The sequence below is a fragment of the Rhipicephalus sanguineus genome, unplaced genomic scaffold, assembly GCF_013339695.2.
Source record: "Rhipicephalus sanguineus isolate Rsan-2018 unplaced genomic scaffold, BIME_Rsan_1.4 Seq1129, whole genome shotgun sequence".
NCBI classification, from domain to species: domain Eukaryota; kingdom Metazoa; phylum Arthropoda; class Arachnida; order Ixodida; family Ixodidae; genus Rhipicephalus; species Rhipicephalus sanguineus.
Genome location: NW_023614377.1, coordinates 83,230 through 103,146, shown reverse-complemented (window position 1 = coordinate 103,146; position 19,917 = coordinate 83,230). Strand labels below are relative to the sequence as shown.

General features: G+C 45.8%; 4 non-coding genes across 4 annotated transcripts; all 4 read right to left on the bottom strand.

Annotated features, from left to right (window-relative positions):
• Positions 1-4,952: 4,952 nt before the first annotated feature.
• Trnar-ucg (transfer RNA arginine (anticodon UCG)) lies at positions 4,953-5,025 on the bottom strand. The gene has a single exon. It is a non-coding gene; the product is annotated as a tRNA-Arg (tRNA).
• Positions 5,026-8,926: 3,901 nt separating this feature from the next.
• On the bottom strand, positions 8,927-8,999 carry Trnar-ucg (transfer RNA arginine (anticodon UCG)). The gene has a single exon. It is a non-coding gene; the product is annotated as a tRNA-Arg (tRNA).
• A 6,459-nt stretch (positions 9,000-15,458) lies between these two features.
• Trnar-ucg (transfer RNA arginine (anticodon UCG)) lies at positions 15,459-15,530 on the bottom strand. Its single transcript has one exon. It is a non-coding gene; the product is annotated as a tRNA-Arg (tRNA).
• A 244-nt stretch (positions 15,531-15,774) lies between these two features.
• Positions 15,775-15,847, bottom strand: Trnar-ucg (transfer RNA arginine (anticodon UCG)). Its single transcript has one exon. It is a non-coding gene; the product is annotated as a tRNA-Arg (tRNA).
• Between the last annotated feature and the right edge of the window lie 4,070 nt (positions 15,848-19,917).

Sequence of the window (19,917 nt, the reverse complement as noted above, 5' to 3'; positions counted from 1 at the left end):
CGTGCCGTTGCTCTGCATCAGGGTCGGAGCGAATTGGAGGTAGCCAAGGACTACTGTTGCCTTGTCGTGGACACTTCTGATACCATGATTCAAACTCTTACCACCACGGCCCCCCCGTGTTTTGATGAGCGCCTTGATGTACCTTTTACAATGCAAGAACTGGAAGCAGCAATCTCACTTTCCCGACGCTCATCGGCTCCAGGGCCGGACGGAATCACGTACGCTGCGCTCCGCCATCTTGATACAGAAGCACGACAGATCCTGTTGTCCTACTACAACACCTCCTGGGAGTCGGGAAATGTTCCAGAGAAGTGGAAGTGCAGTCGCATAGTTGCGCTGCTTAAACCGGGGAAGTGCCCTAACGAACTCTCATCCTACCGGCCGATCGCCTTAGCCAGTTGCGTTGGCAAAGTGATGGAAAGGATGGTCTTGTCGAGGTTAGAGTGGCTCTTAGAGAGCAATAATTGCTTTCCTGAATTCATGAATGGCTTTAGGAGAGGCCGATCAGCCATTGACGGTGTCATCAACTTGGTCTCCGACGTTGAGCAGGAAAGATGTCGACGCAGATTAGTGGCCGCAGTTTTTCTTGATATAAAGGGCGCCTACGACAATGTCTTGCATTATGCCATCCTTGATGCGCTAGAGGATTTAGACATCGGCGGCCGAATGTATGCATGGATCGTGAGTTACCTTAGTGGCCGTACCGTGTATATGTCGACGAGCGACGGAGATACCGATCGTTATAATATTATCCGCGGAGTTCCCCAAGGGGGTGTTCTCAGTCCGACCCTCTTCAACATCACGTTGATTGGACTTGGTGCTGAACTTCCTGACACGGTGAAGGTTAGCACATATGCTGACGACATCTGCATATGGGCGTCTGGAGCTACACGTCCTCAATTGCGTGCCCGACTGCAACGTGCAGTGACCATCACAGCAAGGTACCTACGACGTCAAGGTCTCGCACTCTCAACTGAAAAATGCGCACTGCTAGCATTTACGCGCAAACAAATGACGAGGTACCCAATAATCGTGAATGGGACCGAGATTCCTACGGTAGCACAACACAAATTCCTTGGTGTCATCATCGACCGGAATCTATCGTGGTCTAAACACGTCGCTGCTATGAAGACAAAGCTGAAAAGTTTTGTCCACGTGGTTCGGTTCTTGGCAGGAGCAAGATGGGGTCCGCCGGAGGCTGCTCTCCTACAACTGTACCAATCTTTATTCGTAGGATACTTACGATACAGCATGCCCGTGCTCTCCAACATGAAACCTAGTTGTGTGCGCACGCTAGAAAGCATCCAAGCTCAAGGTTTGCGCACATGCTTGGGACTGCCACGGTGCACATCAACCAATGGTACTATCGCCGAAGCTCGGGCTTGTCCCATGGATGTATAGGCTCTGCGAGCCCCTTCGAGTCCATCTTCGCTTGCTGACCCGACACAGGCAACATCCCCTATCAGCACTCCCAGTTACCCACCCAGACTGCTGTTATTCTAGAGCTCTATCGCGGCACGAGAACATTATGCCATCAAGATTCTCTCCAACATCTATTCCTGTGACACCTCCGTGGGTTCTGCCTAGACCGCTTGTTAGGCTTCAGATACCTGGGATTACGAAGAAGTCCCTGGTACCATCTATCGGCCTAAAGCAACTTACCCTCCTGCACATTTATACAATGTATGGCGGTGCGGCACACGTATACACTGATGGATCTACCACCTCACGTGCTTCTGCCGCAGCCTTTGTCATTCCGCAAATGACCGTCGCTAGAAGTTTCAAGTTGGATCACAAGACCACTTCAACTGCTGCGGAACTTGTTGCTATTCGGGAAGCAATAAGATTCCTTTCCGCAGAGCCCGCTCGAAGATGGACTATATTCTGTGATGCCAAAGCTGCTCTCCAAACCATCGATTGCATCATGATACAAGGCCCGTATTATACCTTATCGATAGAAATTGCTGAGCTTCTTGGCAATGCTATGAAAAATGGACATCATGTAGCATTCCAGTGGATACCTGCTCACTGTGGCGTGATGGGGAATGAAAAGGCTGACGCCGAAGCTAAAACAGCTTTACATAATGCCCCGGAAGTGTGCATTGCGTTTTCGCGAGCAGACACTAACGCCTTACTTCGGCAAGTAATGCGCACCTACACTTCGGAGCACTGGAACAAACCAGAACGCCGGCACAAGCGGCTTCATAAATGGGACCCAGAAATGAAGTTTCGTATGCCTCACAAGCTGAAGCGAAATATGACATGCATCATTCACCGCATTCGTCTTGGTGTGGCATTCACAAGACGCTATGCCCACTTGATCGGCTGCAGTGACACAGGTCCCGATTGTGGTCATTGTCGGATACCAGAGACACTTCAACATATATTTTGCGCCTGTCCAGCGTACGCACGAGAACGACAAAAACTGATCTCATCGATTGGGCAGTATCATAGTAGGCCTTTAACCGATGAGGTTGTGTTAGGTCCTTGGCCTGACGTCAGCAGCACAAGTGTGGTCATCGATGCAGTCGTAGCCTTCTTACAAGCCACTGGACTGGATGCACGTCTTTAGATTTGCCCCAGCGTCACGAACTATATTCTCATCCCTACCTTACCATCGTCATTCATCACTCTTTCGCTCCCCTGTCCCCCCTCCCCAGTGTAGAGTAGCAGGCCAGAGCAAACTATAGCTCAGGCCGACCTCTCTGCCTTTCTGTAAATAATTCTCTCTCTCTCTCTTGACGCAGGCCGTATCTCTACACAGGCATACTCAATCATAAAGGACCACACCCCACCTACCTCACCTCGCCTTCTTATCTGGGCCCCGGCCCATGAATCTCTTAGTGGAAATGTGCAGGCACACACTTTCGCCCGAGATCTCAACTACCGGGTGGAGTTCCTTACGCCTCACACTTCCCATTCTTCGCCCTCGCAGGCCTGCGAAAAACAAACTCCTTTGTTTACTTACACAGACATTTTACAGCACTACAGACTAGGCCGTCTCCACTACCCTCCAGCTCATAAAGACCTCCCCCGACGTGATGCCGTCCTGTGGCGCAAGCTTCCGACGGGTGTCTTTCCCAACCCCTGGCTTTATAGCAAGGTATACCCACACCTCGTGACACCACACTGCAGATACTGCTCACAGTCAGCCACCCTCATACACATGGCGTGGACATGCCCACAATACGCTGACGCTTCACACACAGAAGATACGTGGGAGTCCCTTCTGCGTACCACCGACTCGGCACAGCAACGCCGGGTAATCTCACGCGCATTGGAGCCCGCGGCGTCCCAAGGCATTCCCGCTGACTCCTCTAAGCAGCGTAACCGATCTCTGGGTCGGTCCCTCTTTTGGGTGAAATAAAGTTTTGATCATCATCATCATCCGGAAATTTCGACCACCTGGGGTTCATTAACGTGCACCTAAATCTAAGCACACGGGCCTCAAACATTTTCGCCTCCACCGAAAATGCAGCCGCCGCGGCCGGGATTCGATCCCGCGACCTTCGGGTCAGCAGTCGAGCGCCATAACCACTAGACCACCGTGGCGGGGCTGCTTTCTGGACATGTGCCAGCACTGAACCTATATCTTCGAGTTCATTTTTATCTGTCATTTCTCGTAATACAACCGCGCTCTTATCTCTCTGGTTGTGGTTGTTCGTTCTGTCTTCAGGTCGACAGACACAATTGAGATCCCCAAGCAAAACACATTTCTTCCACATTCTAGTATAGGGCGAATGCTATTAAAAAAACTTCTCGGTCACTCAATCTATTCGGTGCATAAATGCAAACTACACGCACAGGATTTCCAAAAGTGTTAATATCACAAACAATCATGCGGCCGCTTTCACAAGATAACACTGACTCGACAATGCCAACGCTTTGCGGATAAATATAGCACAGCCTCCAGACCTTCCAACTGCGTGACTTACACATACATTATATCTTTCACGAAATACTTGAACCATTCGATCAGTTAGTCTTCGCTTGCAATTTGGTCTCCTGGACCGCTAAAAAATCCATTTCATTTTCTAACATAATACGACTTAGTTGCATTAGGCCACGTGGACGTACTTCAACTGCACTGTTGTCTAGGTGGTGACGTTGTCGATGCGTTGAACTTATCGTTCTCTTTCTTTTTGTTATGTTTGGTCTATCTTAGTAAAGGTCGAAAACAACTTGGCATCCATTATCCAAAATTTGGAACTATGGACCATCATTTCGTTTTCTAATAATTGGCGTACACAGAACTGGTGCAGTCTTGCAGCGCCATCTGTACGCAGAGGCTGTAAGGCTAGGGTAACGTAAAAAAAGCCGTCCGCGACAGGACTCGAACTGCAATTTGATCCAAAGTCAGAGCCTTATAAATAGGCCACGTGGACGTACTTCAACTGCACTCTGTCTAGGTGGTGACGTTGTCGATGCGTTGAACTTATCGTTCTCTTTCTTTTTTGTTATCTTTGGTCTATCTTAGTAAAGGTCGAAACAACTTGGCATCCATTATCCAAAATTTGGAACTATGGACCATCATTTTCGTTTCTAATAATTGGCGTACACAGAACTGGTGCAGTCTTGCAGCGCCATCTGTACGCAGAGGCTGTAAGGCTAGGGTAACGTAAGAAAAAAGTCGTCCGCGACAGGACTCGAACCTGCAATCTTCTGATCCGAAGTCAGACGCCTTATCCATTAGACCCGCGGACGCTACTTCAACCTGCACTCTTGTCTAGGTGGTGACGTTGTCGATGCGTTGAACTTATCGTTCTCTTTCTTTTTTGTTATGTTTGGTCTATCTTAGTAAAGGTCGAAAACAACTTGGCATCCATTATCCAAAATTTGGAACTATGGACCATCATTTTCGTTTTCTAATAATTGGCGTACACAGAACTGGTGCAGTCTTGCAGCGCCATCTGTACGCAGAGGCTGTAAGGCTAGGGTAACGTAAAAAAAGTCGTCCGCGACAGGACTCGAACCTGCAATCTTCTGATCCGAAGTCAGACGCCTTATAAATTAGGCCACGTGGACGTATCAACCTGCACTCTTGTCTAGGTGGTGACGTTGTCGATGCGTTGAACTTATCGTTCTCTTTCTTTTTTGTTATGTTTGGTCTATCTTAGTAAAGGTCGAAAACAACTTGGCATCCATTATCCAAAATTTGGAACTATGGACCATCATTTTCGTTTTCTAATAATTGGCGTACACAGAACTGGATGGATGGATGGATGCTATGAGCGTCCCCTTTATAACGGGGCGGTGACATGTCTGCCACCAGGCTCGAAGGATAAAAAAAGAAAAAAAAAGAAAAAAGAAACTCCTTGTTTCATATGTTGTCCTAATGCCTTATCTACATTGATTAAATCTATGTTATTATAACAAAAAATATAAATTCACAGTCCATCTCTCTGCCTCTTAAGGCAGAATAACCTTTTTTCCCCCAATTATTTATTTTTGTACTTTATCTCTACTTTTCTGCCACCAATACTCTAACCGTCTCTTACTTATTTCTATCGCGGGCGTGTTCAGCTTTCCATTGTTGTCCCTAAAACCCAAGGCTTCATGTAGACTCGTGCCCACACGTATACCTGGGTGAATATCGCCACATTCAATCAGTACATGTTCCATCGTTTCCTTAGTTCCCCCGCAGCATGTACATAGTTCTTTCGTTACTGAATCTCGCTTATAACTACGCGTTCTCAGGCAGCCCGACCTTGCTTCAAACAGTAAAGCGCTTCCCCTTGAATTATCATAAAACCTTTCCTCCTTATTTCGTTTTTCCTTTTCGGTAGTTACTCAGAGCCGGCTTCTTTTCCATCGCTGTCATCCAATAAGTCTTCTCCGCCTCTCTGACCTTCCGCTTAATGCTCCTTGTTGCCATATCGCCCGCACTGCAGCCGTATATTTACTGGTGAGCCTCCTAGTTCTTTTTCTCCACTGCGTGTCAACGCTTTTTCTATACAAATACCTGAAAACCTTCTCTGCCCATCTACTCTTCTTCATTTTCCTCAGCCTCTCTTCGAATCTCATTTTGCTCTGCGCTTCCCTCACTTCAAAGCCTGTCCATCCCATATCACCCTTCACGGCCTCATTTGTCGTCTTCCCGTGAGCGCCCAAGGCGAGGCGGCCCACCGTCCTTTGATTTACATCCATTCCTGATTGCACCTCTGACTTCATGCACACCACTGAGTTCCCAAATGTAAGCCCCGGAACCATCACACCCTTCCACAGCCCTCGAAGCACCTCGTACCTATTGTATCCCCATAAAGCTCTGTGCTTCATAATTGCAGCATTCCTCTTTCCCTTTGCTACCGATGCTTTCTCTTGTACCTCCATATATCTATCCCCCTCATTTACCCATACTCCGAGGTACTTGTACTCGCTTACCTCGGTATTTTTTGGCCCTGTATTAAGACCGTATGGTCTCCGTGATCATTGAATATCATCAATCCACATTTTGTTGCACTAAATCCTAGTCCTAGAGCCTCACACTCCCTTCCGCATATATCTGCCAGTCGCTGTATCATCTGACTGTCCGCAAATCAGACAATATCATCAGCATAAAATAGACCTGGAAGCTTCTGCTCAACCATCCGCTCCGACCTGTTTGTGTGGACAAATTAAATCCAATGTTGCTACCTTCTAGCGCTTTTTCCATCCTCACCATGTACAGCATGAATAACAGCGGGGACAAAGGACATCCCTGTCTCAGCCCCTTGCTAATTTCAACGCTGTCCTTGCTACTATTCTTCCCATTCTATACAAACTGTATTTTCTCGGTTATATTTCCCTCAAAATCTGTATACAGTCGTCCCCTATGCCCACTTCTTTCAATATATCCCACAAAATTTCCTGATTAACGTTGTCCTACGCCCCGGTGATATCTAGATAAGCTACGTATAAGGGCCTGTTTTCTATTTTCGATATTTCTATACACTGGGTAAGAACAAACAGATATCGTCTAACCGCCTGTCGATTCGAAATCCATCTGAAGTTTCTCCCAAATATCATTTTGTTCTACCCACGCTTCTATTTTTAATTTACTGCTGCATCGCCAACCTGTATAGCACCGATGTAATGGTTAGTGGCTATATGAGCGAATGTTATCCCTTTCTCCCCTGCCTTTACAGATTAAGTTCATTCTACTTTTTCGCCAACTGTCTGGTATTTCCCTCTCCTGTAAGCCCTTTTCTACGGCTTTCAGCAGTGCTTCTTTAGTGTTATGTCCGAGTCGTTAATGAGGCTGACGGGAAACCCATGTAAGCACGGAGTAGTGCGCTTAGGAAATTTTTCCTTCGGCCTTCTTCCAATTGAAATTCTCTAGTACGACGTCTTCGTCAGTTGCATTCCTTTGCGTACTTTTACTCACCGGGGGAATCCCCTGGGTGACCTTTTTAAACGAATCGGCTGTTATCTTCGGATGTAACCTAGCGCTTCGTACCTTCAATGGATTTCCTCCTTCATCTACCAAACGTTGTTGCATTGTGACAGACTTTCCTACCTAGCGGCTTTTAGGTGGCTCCAAATATCCTAGGCGCGGCCTTCTTCTTTCGCGAATCTCTGTCATCCAGCGTTCACTTTCATCTTTATTTTTGCCACGACTAATTTCTGCACAATGGATTTTGCTCTAAATATATTCCCATATTTGGTGACTTCGTCCTGTGGCCGCTTCTCTTTTTGCCTGTCTGTGCTCTCGTGATGCCTCACGTCGCTTCTCGATCGCTCCCGGATTTCTTTGTTTCCACCAACTTTTGCTTTCTCTTTCCTTTCCAACAAATAGTTTTCTTCTCTTTTTCCAGTTCTTTCGTGATTACATGTAGCAGCTCACTATACTTCCAGTCTTTGCCTGGTAGTTGGTCTACTTTTTCCTCGACTCTTGCGGCTATATTTGTTATTGTTTGTCATTTAGATACAAGCTGCCAAAATTTGATTCTACGTTCTTATTTGAGTTTTATATCCCATTTGTAATATTATGCGTTTATGATCACTACCCAAGCTGTTAATGCCTTCCTCGTCTATTCTCACCTCTCTAAGTTTGTCATATATTCCTTCTGTCATGAGACAGTAATCAATGCTCGATTGCCTGTTTCCGACTTCCCACGTGATCTGCCCCTCACACTAGGCCCCACGTTAACTATCTCAAGACTATGTTGCCTCGCAGAGATCTAGCAATAACTGCCATTGGTGTCTGAATATCCGTCAAGGTCATGAATGTGAGCGTTCATGTCCCCTAGAAGGATTATTTCGGCATCATGACAAATTCTTTAATATCGGTGCTTATGCATTTCACTATCTCCAGATTCTTTTCTCTGCAGTTATTCCCCGTCCCACAAGTAAGCTACACCTAGCCACGTTTTCTTTCCACCTACTGTGCCCGAAACCCATATGTGCTCTGAACACGTTTGTTTCACTCTCTCCCATTTTGTTCTGCTATGAATTAGCATTCCAACCCCCCCACCTCTCCTTTCTGATGTGATCCTGTTACATCCTTCCCAAACATAATTTTCAATTACATCCTTCCAAACATAATTTTCAAACTGGTGCAGTCTTGCAGCGCCATCTGTACGCAGAGGCTGTAAGGCTAGGGTAACGTAAAAAAAAAAGTTGTCCGCGACAGGACTCGAACCTGCAATCTTCTGATCCGAAGTCAGACGCCTATCCATTAGGCCCACGGACGTACTTCAACCTGCACTGTTGTCTAGGTGGTGACGTTGTCGATGCGTTGAACTTATCGTTCTCTTTCTTTTTTGTTTTTGTTATGTTTGGTCTATCTTAGTAAAGGTCGAAAACAACTTGGCATCCATTACCCAAATTTGGAACTATGGACCATCATTTTCGTTTTCTAATAATTGGCGTACACAGAAACTGGTGCAGTCTTGCAGCGCCATCTGTACGCAGAGGCTGTAAGGCTAGGGTAACGTAAAAAAAAAGTCGTCCGCGACAGGACTCGAACCTGCAATCTTCTGATCCGAAGTCAGACGCCTTATCCATTAGGTCACGCGGACGTACTTCACCTGCACTGTTGTCTAGGTGGTGACGTTGTCGATGCGTTGAACTTATCGTTCTAAGAAGAAGAAGAAGAAATGATTTTATTCATTCGAAAAAGATAATACATAGGAAAAATAATATACAGAAGGAGGTCCCAAAGCTCTAGGCTGCAAGGGGACCTCCTGTGCTGGTTAAACAAAAGAAAACAAATCATGTAAAGCAACTCTTTCTTTTTTGTTATGTTTGGTCTATCTTAGTAAAGGTCGAAAACAACTTGGCATTCATTATCAAAAATTTAGAACTATGGACCATCATTTTCGTTTTCTAATAATTGGCGTACACAGAACTGGATGGATGGATGGATGCCATGAGCGTCCCCTTTATAACGGGGCGGTGACATGTCTGCCACCATGCTCGAAGAAAAAAGAAAAAAACTTCCTTGTTTGATGCTGGCCTGATACCTTATCTACATTGATTAAATCTATGTTAATATACCAAAAAATTATAAATTCACGGTCTATCTGTCTGCCTCTTAAGGCAGAATAACCTTATTTTTTTCCCATTATTTATTTTTGTACTTTATCTCTACTTTTCTGCCACCAATACTCTAACCGTCTCTTACTTATTTCTATCGCGGACGTGTTCAGCTTTCCATTGTTGTCCCTAAAACCCAAGGCTTCATGTAGACTCGTGCCCACACGTACACCTGGGTGAATGTCGCCACATTCAATCAGTACATGTTCCATCGTTTCCTTAGTTCCCCCGCAGCATGTACATTGTTCTTCTTCGTTACTGAATCTCGCTTTATAACTACGCGTTCTAAGGCAGCCCGACCTTGCTTCAAACAGTAAAGCGCTTCCCCTTGAATTATCATAAAACCTTTCCTTCCTTATTTCATTTTTTCCCTTTCGGTAGTTACTCAGAACCGGCTTCTTTTCCATCGCTGTCATCCAATAAGTCCTCTCCGCCTCTCTGACCTTCCGCTTAATGCTCCTTGTTGCCATATCGCCCGCACTGCTAGCCGTATATTTACTGGTGAGCCTCCTAGTTCTTTTTCTCCACTGCGTGTCAACGCTTTTTCTATACAAATACCTGAAAACCTTCTCTGCCCATCTACTCTTCTTCATTTTCCTCAGCCTCTCTTCGAATCTAATTTTGCTCTGAGCTTCCCTCACTTCAAAGCCTGTCCATCCCATATCTCCCTTTACAGCCTCATTTGTCGTCTTCCCGTGAGCGCCAAACGCGAGGCGGCCCACCGCCCTTTGATTTACATCCATTCCCGATTGTACCTCTGACTTCATGCATACCACTGAGTTCCCAATGTAAGCCCCCGGGACCATCACACCCTTCCCAGCCCTCGAAGCACCTAGTACCTATTGTATCCCCATAAAGCTCTGTGCTTCATAATTGCAGCATTCCTCTTTCCCTTTGCTACCGGTGCTTTCTCTTGTACCTCCATATATCTATCCCCCTCATTTACCCATACTCCGAGGTACTTGTACTCGCTTACCCTCGGTATTATTTGGGCCTGTATGAAGACCGCATGGTCTTCGTGATCATTGAATACCACCAATCCACATTTTGTTGCACTAAATCCTAGTCCTAAGGCCTCACATTCCCTTCCGCATATATCTGCCAGTCGCTGTATATCATCTTGACTGTCCGCAAATCAGACAATATCATCAGCATAAAATAGACCTGGAAGCTTCTGCTCAACCATCGCTCCGACCTGTTTGTGTGACAAATTAAATCCAATGTTGCTACCTTCTAGCGCTTTTTCCATCCTCACCATGTACAGCATGAATAACAGCGGGGACAAAGGACATCCCTGTCTCAGCCCCTTGCTAATTTCAACGCTGTGCCCTTGCTACTTATTCCTTCCCATTCTATACAAACTGTATTTTCTCGGTATATTTCCCTCAAATCTGTATACAGTCGTCCCCTATGCCCACTTCTTTCAATATATCCCACAAAATTTCCTGATTAACGTTGTCATACGCCCGGTGATATCTAGATAAGCTACGTATAAGGGCCTGTTTTCTATTTTCGATATTTCTATACACTGGGTAAGAACAAACAGATTATCGTCTAACCGCCTGTCGATTCGAAATCCATTCTGAAGTTCTCCCAAAATATCATTTTGTTCTACCCCCGCTTCTATTTTTAATTTTTACTGCCTGCATCGCCAACCTGTATAGCACCGATGTAATGGTTAGTGGTCTATATGAGCGAATGTTATCCCTTTCTCCCCTGCCTTTACAGATTAAGTTCATTCTACTTTTTCGCCAACTGTCTGGTATTTCCCTCTCCTGTAAGCACTTTCTACGGCTTTCAGCAGTGCTTCTTTAGTGTTATGTCCGAGTTCGTTAATGAGGCTGACGGGAACCCCATGTAAGCCCGGAGTAGTGCGCTTAGGAATTTTTCCTTCGGCCTTCTTCCAATTGAATTCTCTAGTACGACGTCTTCGTCAGTTGCACTTCCTTTGCGTACTTTACTCACCGGGGGAATCCCCTGGGTGACCTTTTTAACGAATCGGCTGTATCTTCGGATGTAACCTAGCGCTTCGTACCCTTCCAATGGATTTCCTCCTTCATCTACCAAACGTTGTTGCATTGTGACAGACTTCCTACCTAGCGCTTTTAGGTGGCTCCAAAATATCCTAGGCGCGCCTCTTCTTTTCGCGAATCTCTGTCATCCAGCGTTCACTTTCATCTTTAATTTTTGCCACGACTAATTTCTGCACAATGGATTTTTGCTCTAATATATTTCCCATATTTGGTTGACTTCGTCCTGTGGCCGCTTCTCCTTTTTTGCCTGTCTGTGCTCTCGTGATGCCTCACGTCGCTTCTCGATCGCCTCCCGGATTTCTTTGTTCCACCAACTTTTGGCTTTCTCTTTCCTTTCAACAAATAGTTTCTTCTCTTTTTCCAGTTCTTTCGTGATTACATGTAGCAGCTCACTATACTTCCAGTCTTTGCCTGGTAGTTGGTCTACTTTTTCCTCGACTCTTGCGGCTATATTTGTTATTTGTTTGTCATTTAGATACAAGCTGCCAAAATTTGATTCTACGTTCTTATTTTGAGTTTTATATCCCATTTGTAATATTATGCGTTTATGATCACTACCCAAGCTGTTAATGCCTTCCTCGTCTATTCTCACCTCTCTAAGTTTGTCATATGTTCCTTCTGTCATGAGACAATAATCAATGCTCGATTGCCTGTTTCCGACTTCCCACGTGATCTGCCCCTCACACTTAGGCCCCACGTTAACTATCTCAAGACTATGTTGCTCGCAGAGATCTAGCAATAACTGCCATTGGTGTGTCTGAATATCCGTCAAGGTCATGAATGTGAGCGTTCATGTCCCCTAGAAGGATTATTTCGGCATCATGAACCAAATTCTTTAATATCGGTGCTTATGCATTTCACTATCTCCAGATTCTTTTCTCTGCAGTTATTCCCGTCCACAAGTAAGCTACACCTAGCCACATTTTCTTTCCACCTACTGTGCCCGAAACCCAGAGGTGCTCTGAACACGTCTGTTTCACTCTATCCCATTTTGTTCTGCTATGAATTAGCATTCCAACACCCCCACCTGTCCTTTCTGATGTGATCCTGTTACACCTTCCCAAATATAATTGTCAATATGTGGTGGCTCTTCCAAGTCTCTAAGGTGTGTTTCTGTACCGCATAAACATCTATCTGTTCCTTGTTTAACTGTCCCTCAATTTCTAACCATTTTGCCTTTTTTCTGCCACCCTGCATGTTAATGTTACTAATTGCAACACGCGCCTTCTCCCTTCTTTACCTTTTCTCTGGTTTTTCGCTATACTGCCTGTCAAAGAGTCCCCCTGGTTGTTTTCCTCATTACAAGCTACCTGGGCACCGAAGGGCCCGCGTGCCCCCCAAAAAAGCTACTGCGCGTCCCGCAAGTCGCCAACCCACCTCATGACCAAGCCTCCTATCGAGTGTATTCCGTCTCTTCGAAAACCACCCCACCTGTGCACCTGTCTGTTTATTTTCCCTACCTCGATGCCTTTCTCTCGACTCATCTGCCATATCTCTTTGTTTGCGTCAACAACCGCTCTTTGCAGATTGCCGTCACGCACCGGTATCTCCGGTATTGTGTATACCACTATCTGCACCTGAGGGGAAATGCCGCACATGTCATCGACCCCTTTCGCCAATGTGGTCGCTAGTTCGGCTGATTCTTCATCAAGACGTCGTTTAGACCTCCGCGATTATCACGAGGTTATCGTCCATTAGCCTTAGTTGCGAGTTTTCAGCTAGCTGTCTCATCACTGATCCCAGCCTATGTCCCGGGAACTTCCCTATTAAAACTCGTTTGTCGCCTCTCACCCTTTCTTGACTGCTTCTGCGCATCTAACTAAATTCGAGTCCCCGGCGATTATCACGTGCTCCAACTTTTCTACTGTACTGTCCCGCACCTGGCCACTGCCTCGGTTACTAGCGCGTGTCACTGTTGCTGTATTGTCCCCTCCCCTTCCCAAACTACTTCGCGGAAGCTGGGTCTGTGACCCTTGCACCTGTCTTTTCCAAACCTGTTTCCCCCTTCGCGTCTACCACTGTGGGGGTACTGTGGGGGTCGATGCCCCGCTGTCCGCTATCGCTTGCTTCATTGTTCACCATGACTACCTTTGTTAACCCCTCCTCGGCTGATTTAAGCCTTTCCCCATTAGCCATCGTTTTTTCCGCTCTGTCGCCAACGCATTCTCCAGCTCGGCGATTCTTACCATGAGCTCATTCTGGGCAGCCATCATTATTTCCATTTTAGCCTCTAACTCGCATGCTTAACACTTGGCGTCAGCTCACTCTGTCTCTCATCCGTACAAACCTCTATTTTCCATCCCATTCCGCACCCTGAACACTTTACGGTCCTTTTTGACCATGACTAGATCGTTCACACGGCGATCGTTCACACGCGTTCACACTTAAAAGCCAAATGATATCACAAAACTCCGCAAGTACGCTAAACTTCAAAGCACCTGTGTACCTTTCAGCCACGTGGTGTCCGAACAAACAAAATAATAAAAAAACAACCCAGGCGACTGTCACACAGGAAACAGTACAATTTGTAAGCCCTATTAAGCTTCCATCTAGTGGCTTATGTACTCATATAACTAAAAAAACAAGCTCGAATCATGCAAAAAAAAAACTTATCTGACGCTGTGATTCCGGAGCCCACGAAAAACACGTCCGTCCTCTAGCTGGATGGATGGATGCTATGAGCGTCCCTTTAAAACGGGGCGGTGACATGTCTGCCACCAGGCTCGACGAAAACAAAAAAAAGCTTCCTTGTTTCATGTTGGCCTAATACCTTATCCTACATTGATTAAATCTATGTTATTATACCAAAAAAATATAAATTCACGGTCCATCTCTCTGCCTCTTAAGGCAGAATGACCTTATTTTTCCCCCCATTATTTATTTTTGTTCTTTATCTCTACTTTTCTGCCACCAATACTCTAACCGTCTCTTACTTATTTCTATCGCGGACGTGTTCAGCTTTCCATTGTGTCCCTAAAACCCAGGCTTCATGTAGACTCGTGCCCACACGTATACCTGGGTGAATATCGCCACATTCAATCAGTACATGTTCCATCGTTTCCTTAGTTCCCCCGCAGCATGTACATTGTTCTTCTTCGTTACTAAATCTCGCTTTATAACTACGCGTTCTAAGGCAGCCCGACCTTGCTTCAAACAGTAAAGCGCTTCCCCTTGAATAACCTTTCCTTGAATAACCTTGAATTTCCTTGAATAACCTGGAATAAAACCTTTCCCTCCTTATTTCGTTTTTTCCTTTTCGGTAGTTACTCAGAGCCGGCTTTCTTTTCCATCGCTGTCATCCAATAAGTCCTCTCCGCCTCTCTGACCTTCCGCTTAATGCTCCTTGTTGCCATATCGCCCCGCACTGCCGGCCGTATATTTACTGGTGAGCCTCCTAGTTCTTTTTCTCCACTGCGTGTCAACGCTTTTTCTATACAAATACCTGAAACCTCTCTGCTGCTCTCTGCCCATATACTCTCCTTCATTTTCCTCAGCCTCTCTTCGAATCTCATTTTGCTCTGCGCTTCCCTCACTTCAAAGCCTGTCCCATCCCATATCACCCTTCACCCGCTCATTTGTCGTCTTTCCCGTGAGCGCCCAACGCGAGGCGGCCCACCGTCCTTTTGATTTACATCCATTCCTGATTGCACCTCTGACTTCATGCACCACACTGAGTTCCCAAATGTAAGCCCCGAACCATCGCACCCTTCCACAGCCCTCGAAGCACCTCGTACCTATTGTATCCCAATAAAGCTCTGTGCTTCATAATTGCAGCATTCCTCTTTCCCTTTGCTACCGATGCTTTCCTTTGTACCCTCCATATATCTGTCCCCCCTCATTTACCTGGTGCAGTCTTGCAGCGCCATCTGCACGCAGAGGCTGTAAGGCTAGGGTAACGTAAAGAAAAGTCGTCCGCGACAGGACTCGACCTGCAATCTTCTGATCCGAAGTCAGACGCCTTATCCATTAGGCCACGCGGACGTACTTCAACCTGCAGTTGTCTAGGTGGCGACGTTGTCGATGCGTTGAACTTATCGTTCTCTTTCTTTTTGTTATGTTTGGTCTATCTTAGTAAAGGTCGAAACAACTTGGCATCCATTGTCAAAAATTTGGAACTATGGACCTCATTTTTGTTTTCTAATAATTGGCGTACACAGAACTGGTGCAGTCTTGCAGCGCCATCTGTACGCAGAGGCTGTAAGGCTAGGGTAACGTAAAAAAAAGTCGTCCGCGACAGGACTCGAACCTGCAATCTTCTGATCCGAAGTCAGACGCCTTATCCATTAGGCCACGTGGACTTTTTTTTATCTTTATTGCCACCTTTGACATAACAGAAATTTACAAGCACTTCGTAACCAGTCTAAAATCACCAGCCTGGCTGCGACTGGCTTATTTAAAAGCGCTTCATTGCAGCCAACTCATCTAATAACACCCATTCGGGTTGTTCGTCCCTAGAATTGTACACATCTCTCATGTATACAATGCTTTCTGTGAAATATTCATGCGCAGATCGGCATCTTTATCTACATGACGCACAGCCATTCTTGTTCGCCACACGCTGTGAAGCACAAGCAACATAAACATGTCATAAGGCACATCATCTTGATTTTCCGTAGCCAAAAATCTAATACCGTATGGCGTGATTGGCAAGTCCTTTTTCAAGGTGCGCTGCAAAATGTCCCACAGATAGGCCACGTGGACACAAAACCTGCACTGTTTCTAGGTGGTGACGTTGTCGATGCGTTGACCTTATCGTGTCTTTCTTTTTTGTTATGTTTGGTCTATCTTATTAAAGGTCGAAAACAACTTGGCATCCATTATCAAAATTTGGAACTATGGACCATCATTTTTGTTTTCTAATAATTGGCGTACAAGAACTGGTGCAGTCTTGCAGCGCCATCTGTACGCAGAGGCTGTAAGGCTGGGGTAACGTAAAAAAAAAAAAAGTCGTCCGCGACGGACTCGAACCCGCAATCTTCTGATCCAAAGTCAAACGGCTTATCATTCATTCATTCATTCATTCATTCATTCATTCATTCATTCATTCATTCGTTCATTCATTATTTATACTTATTCACTAATACTGCAGGCCCAAAAAGGGCCCAACAGGCGGGCAAAAGTACACAAGGACGGGAAATAAATAAAGGCAGAGCAGTCGCATACTCAGCAGAAAATAACATTGATAAATGTAAAAAAAGAAACTGCAGCATAAAAAAGGCAAGATCAGCATACTTTCTTTAGAAGTGGCACTCCAAAGTAAGCAAAAAGTAGAAACATAATCAAACGAAAATTTTCACACACTCGAAATAAGACCATGTTGTAAAAGTAAGTCATACACATAATCATACCATAGACGCACAAATAAGTCAAGTGACACTGGCTTTTTAGACTAAGGATCAGGGAAACAGAAAATAACAGATAGTGAAGGTATAAAAATTGCACATCACGGTCAGAAGTTCAAACAGTTACATGTTCTAAGAAATCGGCGTATGTAAGGGGGAAAACGGTAGGTTGTTCCAGTCGGTGATAGTTCGCGGGAAGAAGGAATATTTGAAAAGATTACTGCGTGCCTGATAGGTTGTTAGAGAGTCAGCGTGACGATGCCGTGCTGTTCGAGCAGTAAGTGACATTAAATAAGGACTTGGGTTTATGGCAAAGAGTTTATTTTTCAGCGAAAACATTAATTTTAGTCTGTATTTTTTGCGTACCTGTAGCGTTTACAAGGCTAGTATCTTGCAAGCCATCCCGATCGGCGAGATAAAGACGACGACGCTTGTTGGCGGTTATCGGAGACCTCACTCGCTCTGATCCCGAGCTTCAAAGATGCTATTTAGGACTCTGTGAAGAATAGAATAAATTTCCAGGCGAGAACGAGCGTAATTAACGGGCCCATTTACAGCAAGTGAAAGCTTTTATCTTTTTTTTTTCCAGGTGAGGGCACTGCTGAAAGAAGTTTAGGCAGTCGACCAATATTTTTGGGGCTGCAGCTCGCAGTTATCAGCCACGCAACTGCCTATGTGGATGTCTTGCTACAAAGCCGAATTACAAAACTTTTCAGAGCCAAGGCATAGCGGCGACCGAAATTCGCGACACCGGCACGAGTCCCACTTTCTCGATTCGGCGCGCGATGTCGGAAAACGGAAACGTGGCCGCCATAATCGGATGTGCCGTAATTCAGGCTGTTGCCGTCCTTTAGCGATCTTAACCCGCAGCTGTCAAGCTTTTCTTTTTTTGCGATAGCAATTATATACACTCCATGCGAATTTTTTGCTTTCGCCATGATCTTCCTCCTCAAGTCCAAATCGCGATTACATCACCCCGCGCGTCGTACTCCATATGCAAGTGAAAGTGCGCGAGCGCTGCCGACGAACGGGGCTTAAGCAGAGGTGAAACGAGCCGACCGTCTCCTTCGCGCTGGGCACATGGAGAGAAGAGCCGGAGGGTTGGGGAGGGGGGGGGGGGCTGCGTAAGTCCGACAGGAAGTGCGTGCTTTGTACCAGCGGGTGTGGTCGCGTGTGCCGCGATATCTTCAGAGGGTATCAGCAGACGGCTCATACCTTTGTAGGTGTTTGTGCTAATTGCAAAACTTTCGTTGAAGCCATAATAGTGGCGGATCTAGACGGGGGAGGTGGCGGTAGCGGCGATCGCCCCCCCCCCTTCCTCCAAAGCCAGCCCCCGCCCCCTCCCTTCAGTGCCTGTCGTCCACCTCCTTTGTCAGGCTGCCTGTTGAGTTGCCCCTTTGTCAGGTTCCTTTGCCTGCCACTGCCCAAAGGGGTAAGGAGGATATTGTCCCTGCTCTCTACCTCTCTCCTCATCGCCCTACCCTTTCCTACTTCCCTATGCACATTTCCAACGAAGACTTCTTAGGCGCCGCCATAATCTGGGTTGTTGTAAATATGCGTGACCCCCAAAATGCACTGCTGAGGAGGTGGCTTCAGCCCTTGTACTCCCCCCCCCCTTCCAATGTAGACACCTGGATCTGCCCCTGAGCCATAGATAGGTCACGTCTCTTACTGCAGTGGCTGCGTTTCCTGAAGGAGTGAGCTGCTGGCCTATACTCGTATAAAATTCCTATTTGTTGCTATCGGATTCATTATTTCGCTCTCGCGTGAAACTGTGACTTTTTTTTTAACGTGCGGCAGTTTTCAAGTTGCACGTTCGTGGAGAGCAAATGGTTCGGCTGGGCAACGTGATAGCAGAGGGTCGCAGTGCTCTGGGCAACGCGCGAGGATTTGACTACAAGCCGCAGCAGCAGAATAAGCGCAATTCCACAGTGCGTTAAACCTGCATTTGTTTCGTCTCTACACGTGACACTTGGCAAGGCGTCTAATTGTGATTGCTGCACCTCAGGCTCAACAAAATTTAATTTTTTTCACGCAAAAAAAATTTTATGTTGCCGTATTAGTCGAGCATTCTTGTGGCATTTTCAGTTTAAAATTAATCCTTCGGTAACTATGCCTTGCATGAAAAGTGGAATTTCAGTTTCGATATAACGAAGTAAATTACCGCTTTCATCAACTTCGCTGTATTGAGGTTTAACTGTTCTCTGCACTGTTCGAATGGGATTAAGTCATTTTTATTTTTAACGTGCGTACGAGAGTGACATCATCAGTCGACATGACGTCTGCCCATCTTGACATAAAACAAAGTTCTGTTTCACTCAGGGAATTTTAGCAAAAGCACTCAAAAACCTGGGAAACTCGGGGTAATTAGGAATGTCAACTCGGTAGACACCCTGTGTATATATAGATATATATATATTAATATTAATATATATGGTGCACTGTGTATATACATATATACACAGAGTGTATCCCGTAATTAGAACGAAATATTTAAAACAAAAGTGGTTAAGCATAGAGAAAGGGAAACAACCAGGGGTGTGCGAATAGTGAAATTTCATCTCGAATCGAATAGTACCGAATAGTGGCCAAAATGACGAATTTCTAATCCAACATCGAATACAAAAGGTTTTATTGAAAATTCAAACAAAGAAGAACGGTAATGCTGCGCTTTATCGTCATGAGTGCTCCGGGCCCAAAAAATCTTCGGCCGCCCGTTCACAGCAGCGTTTTAACTGCGCGCCAGAACGATGGGAGTTTCTGAACGAGTGGTGCGATGCAGCAGTGGCGACTGCACAGCGTGAACAAATTTTCACATACCAAGCCAATCACGGAGGTTTTCGCGGGCAAAATTCGGCATAGAGTTTCCTAATATTAACTAGAGGGAACTCTGACGCTGCGATCGTTTAGCCACCGTGGTAATGATGGGTAGTACACGGATTTGCCTAGTCTTCGTGCTTTCGGGCTTCGTACGCACTTTTGGCTGTGTTTATTGTTGTGTTTTGGTTTCGTTTCGGGTAAAAGAA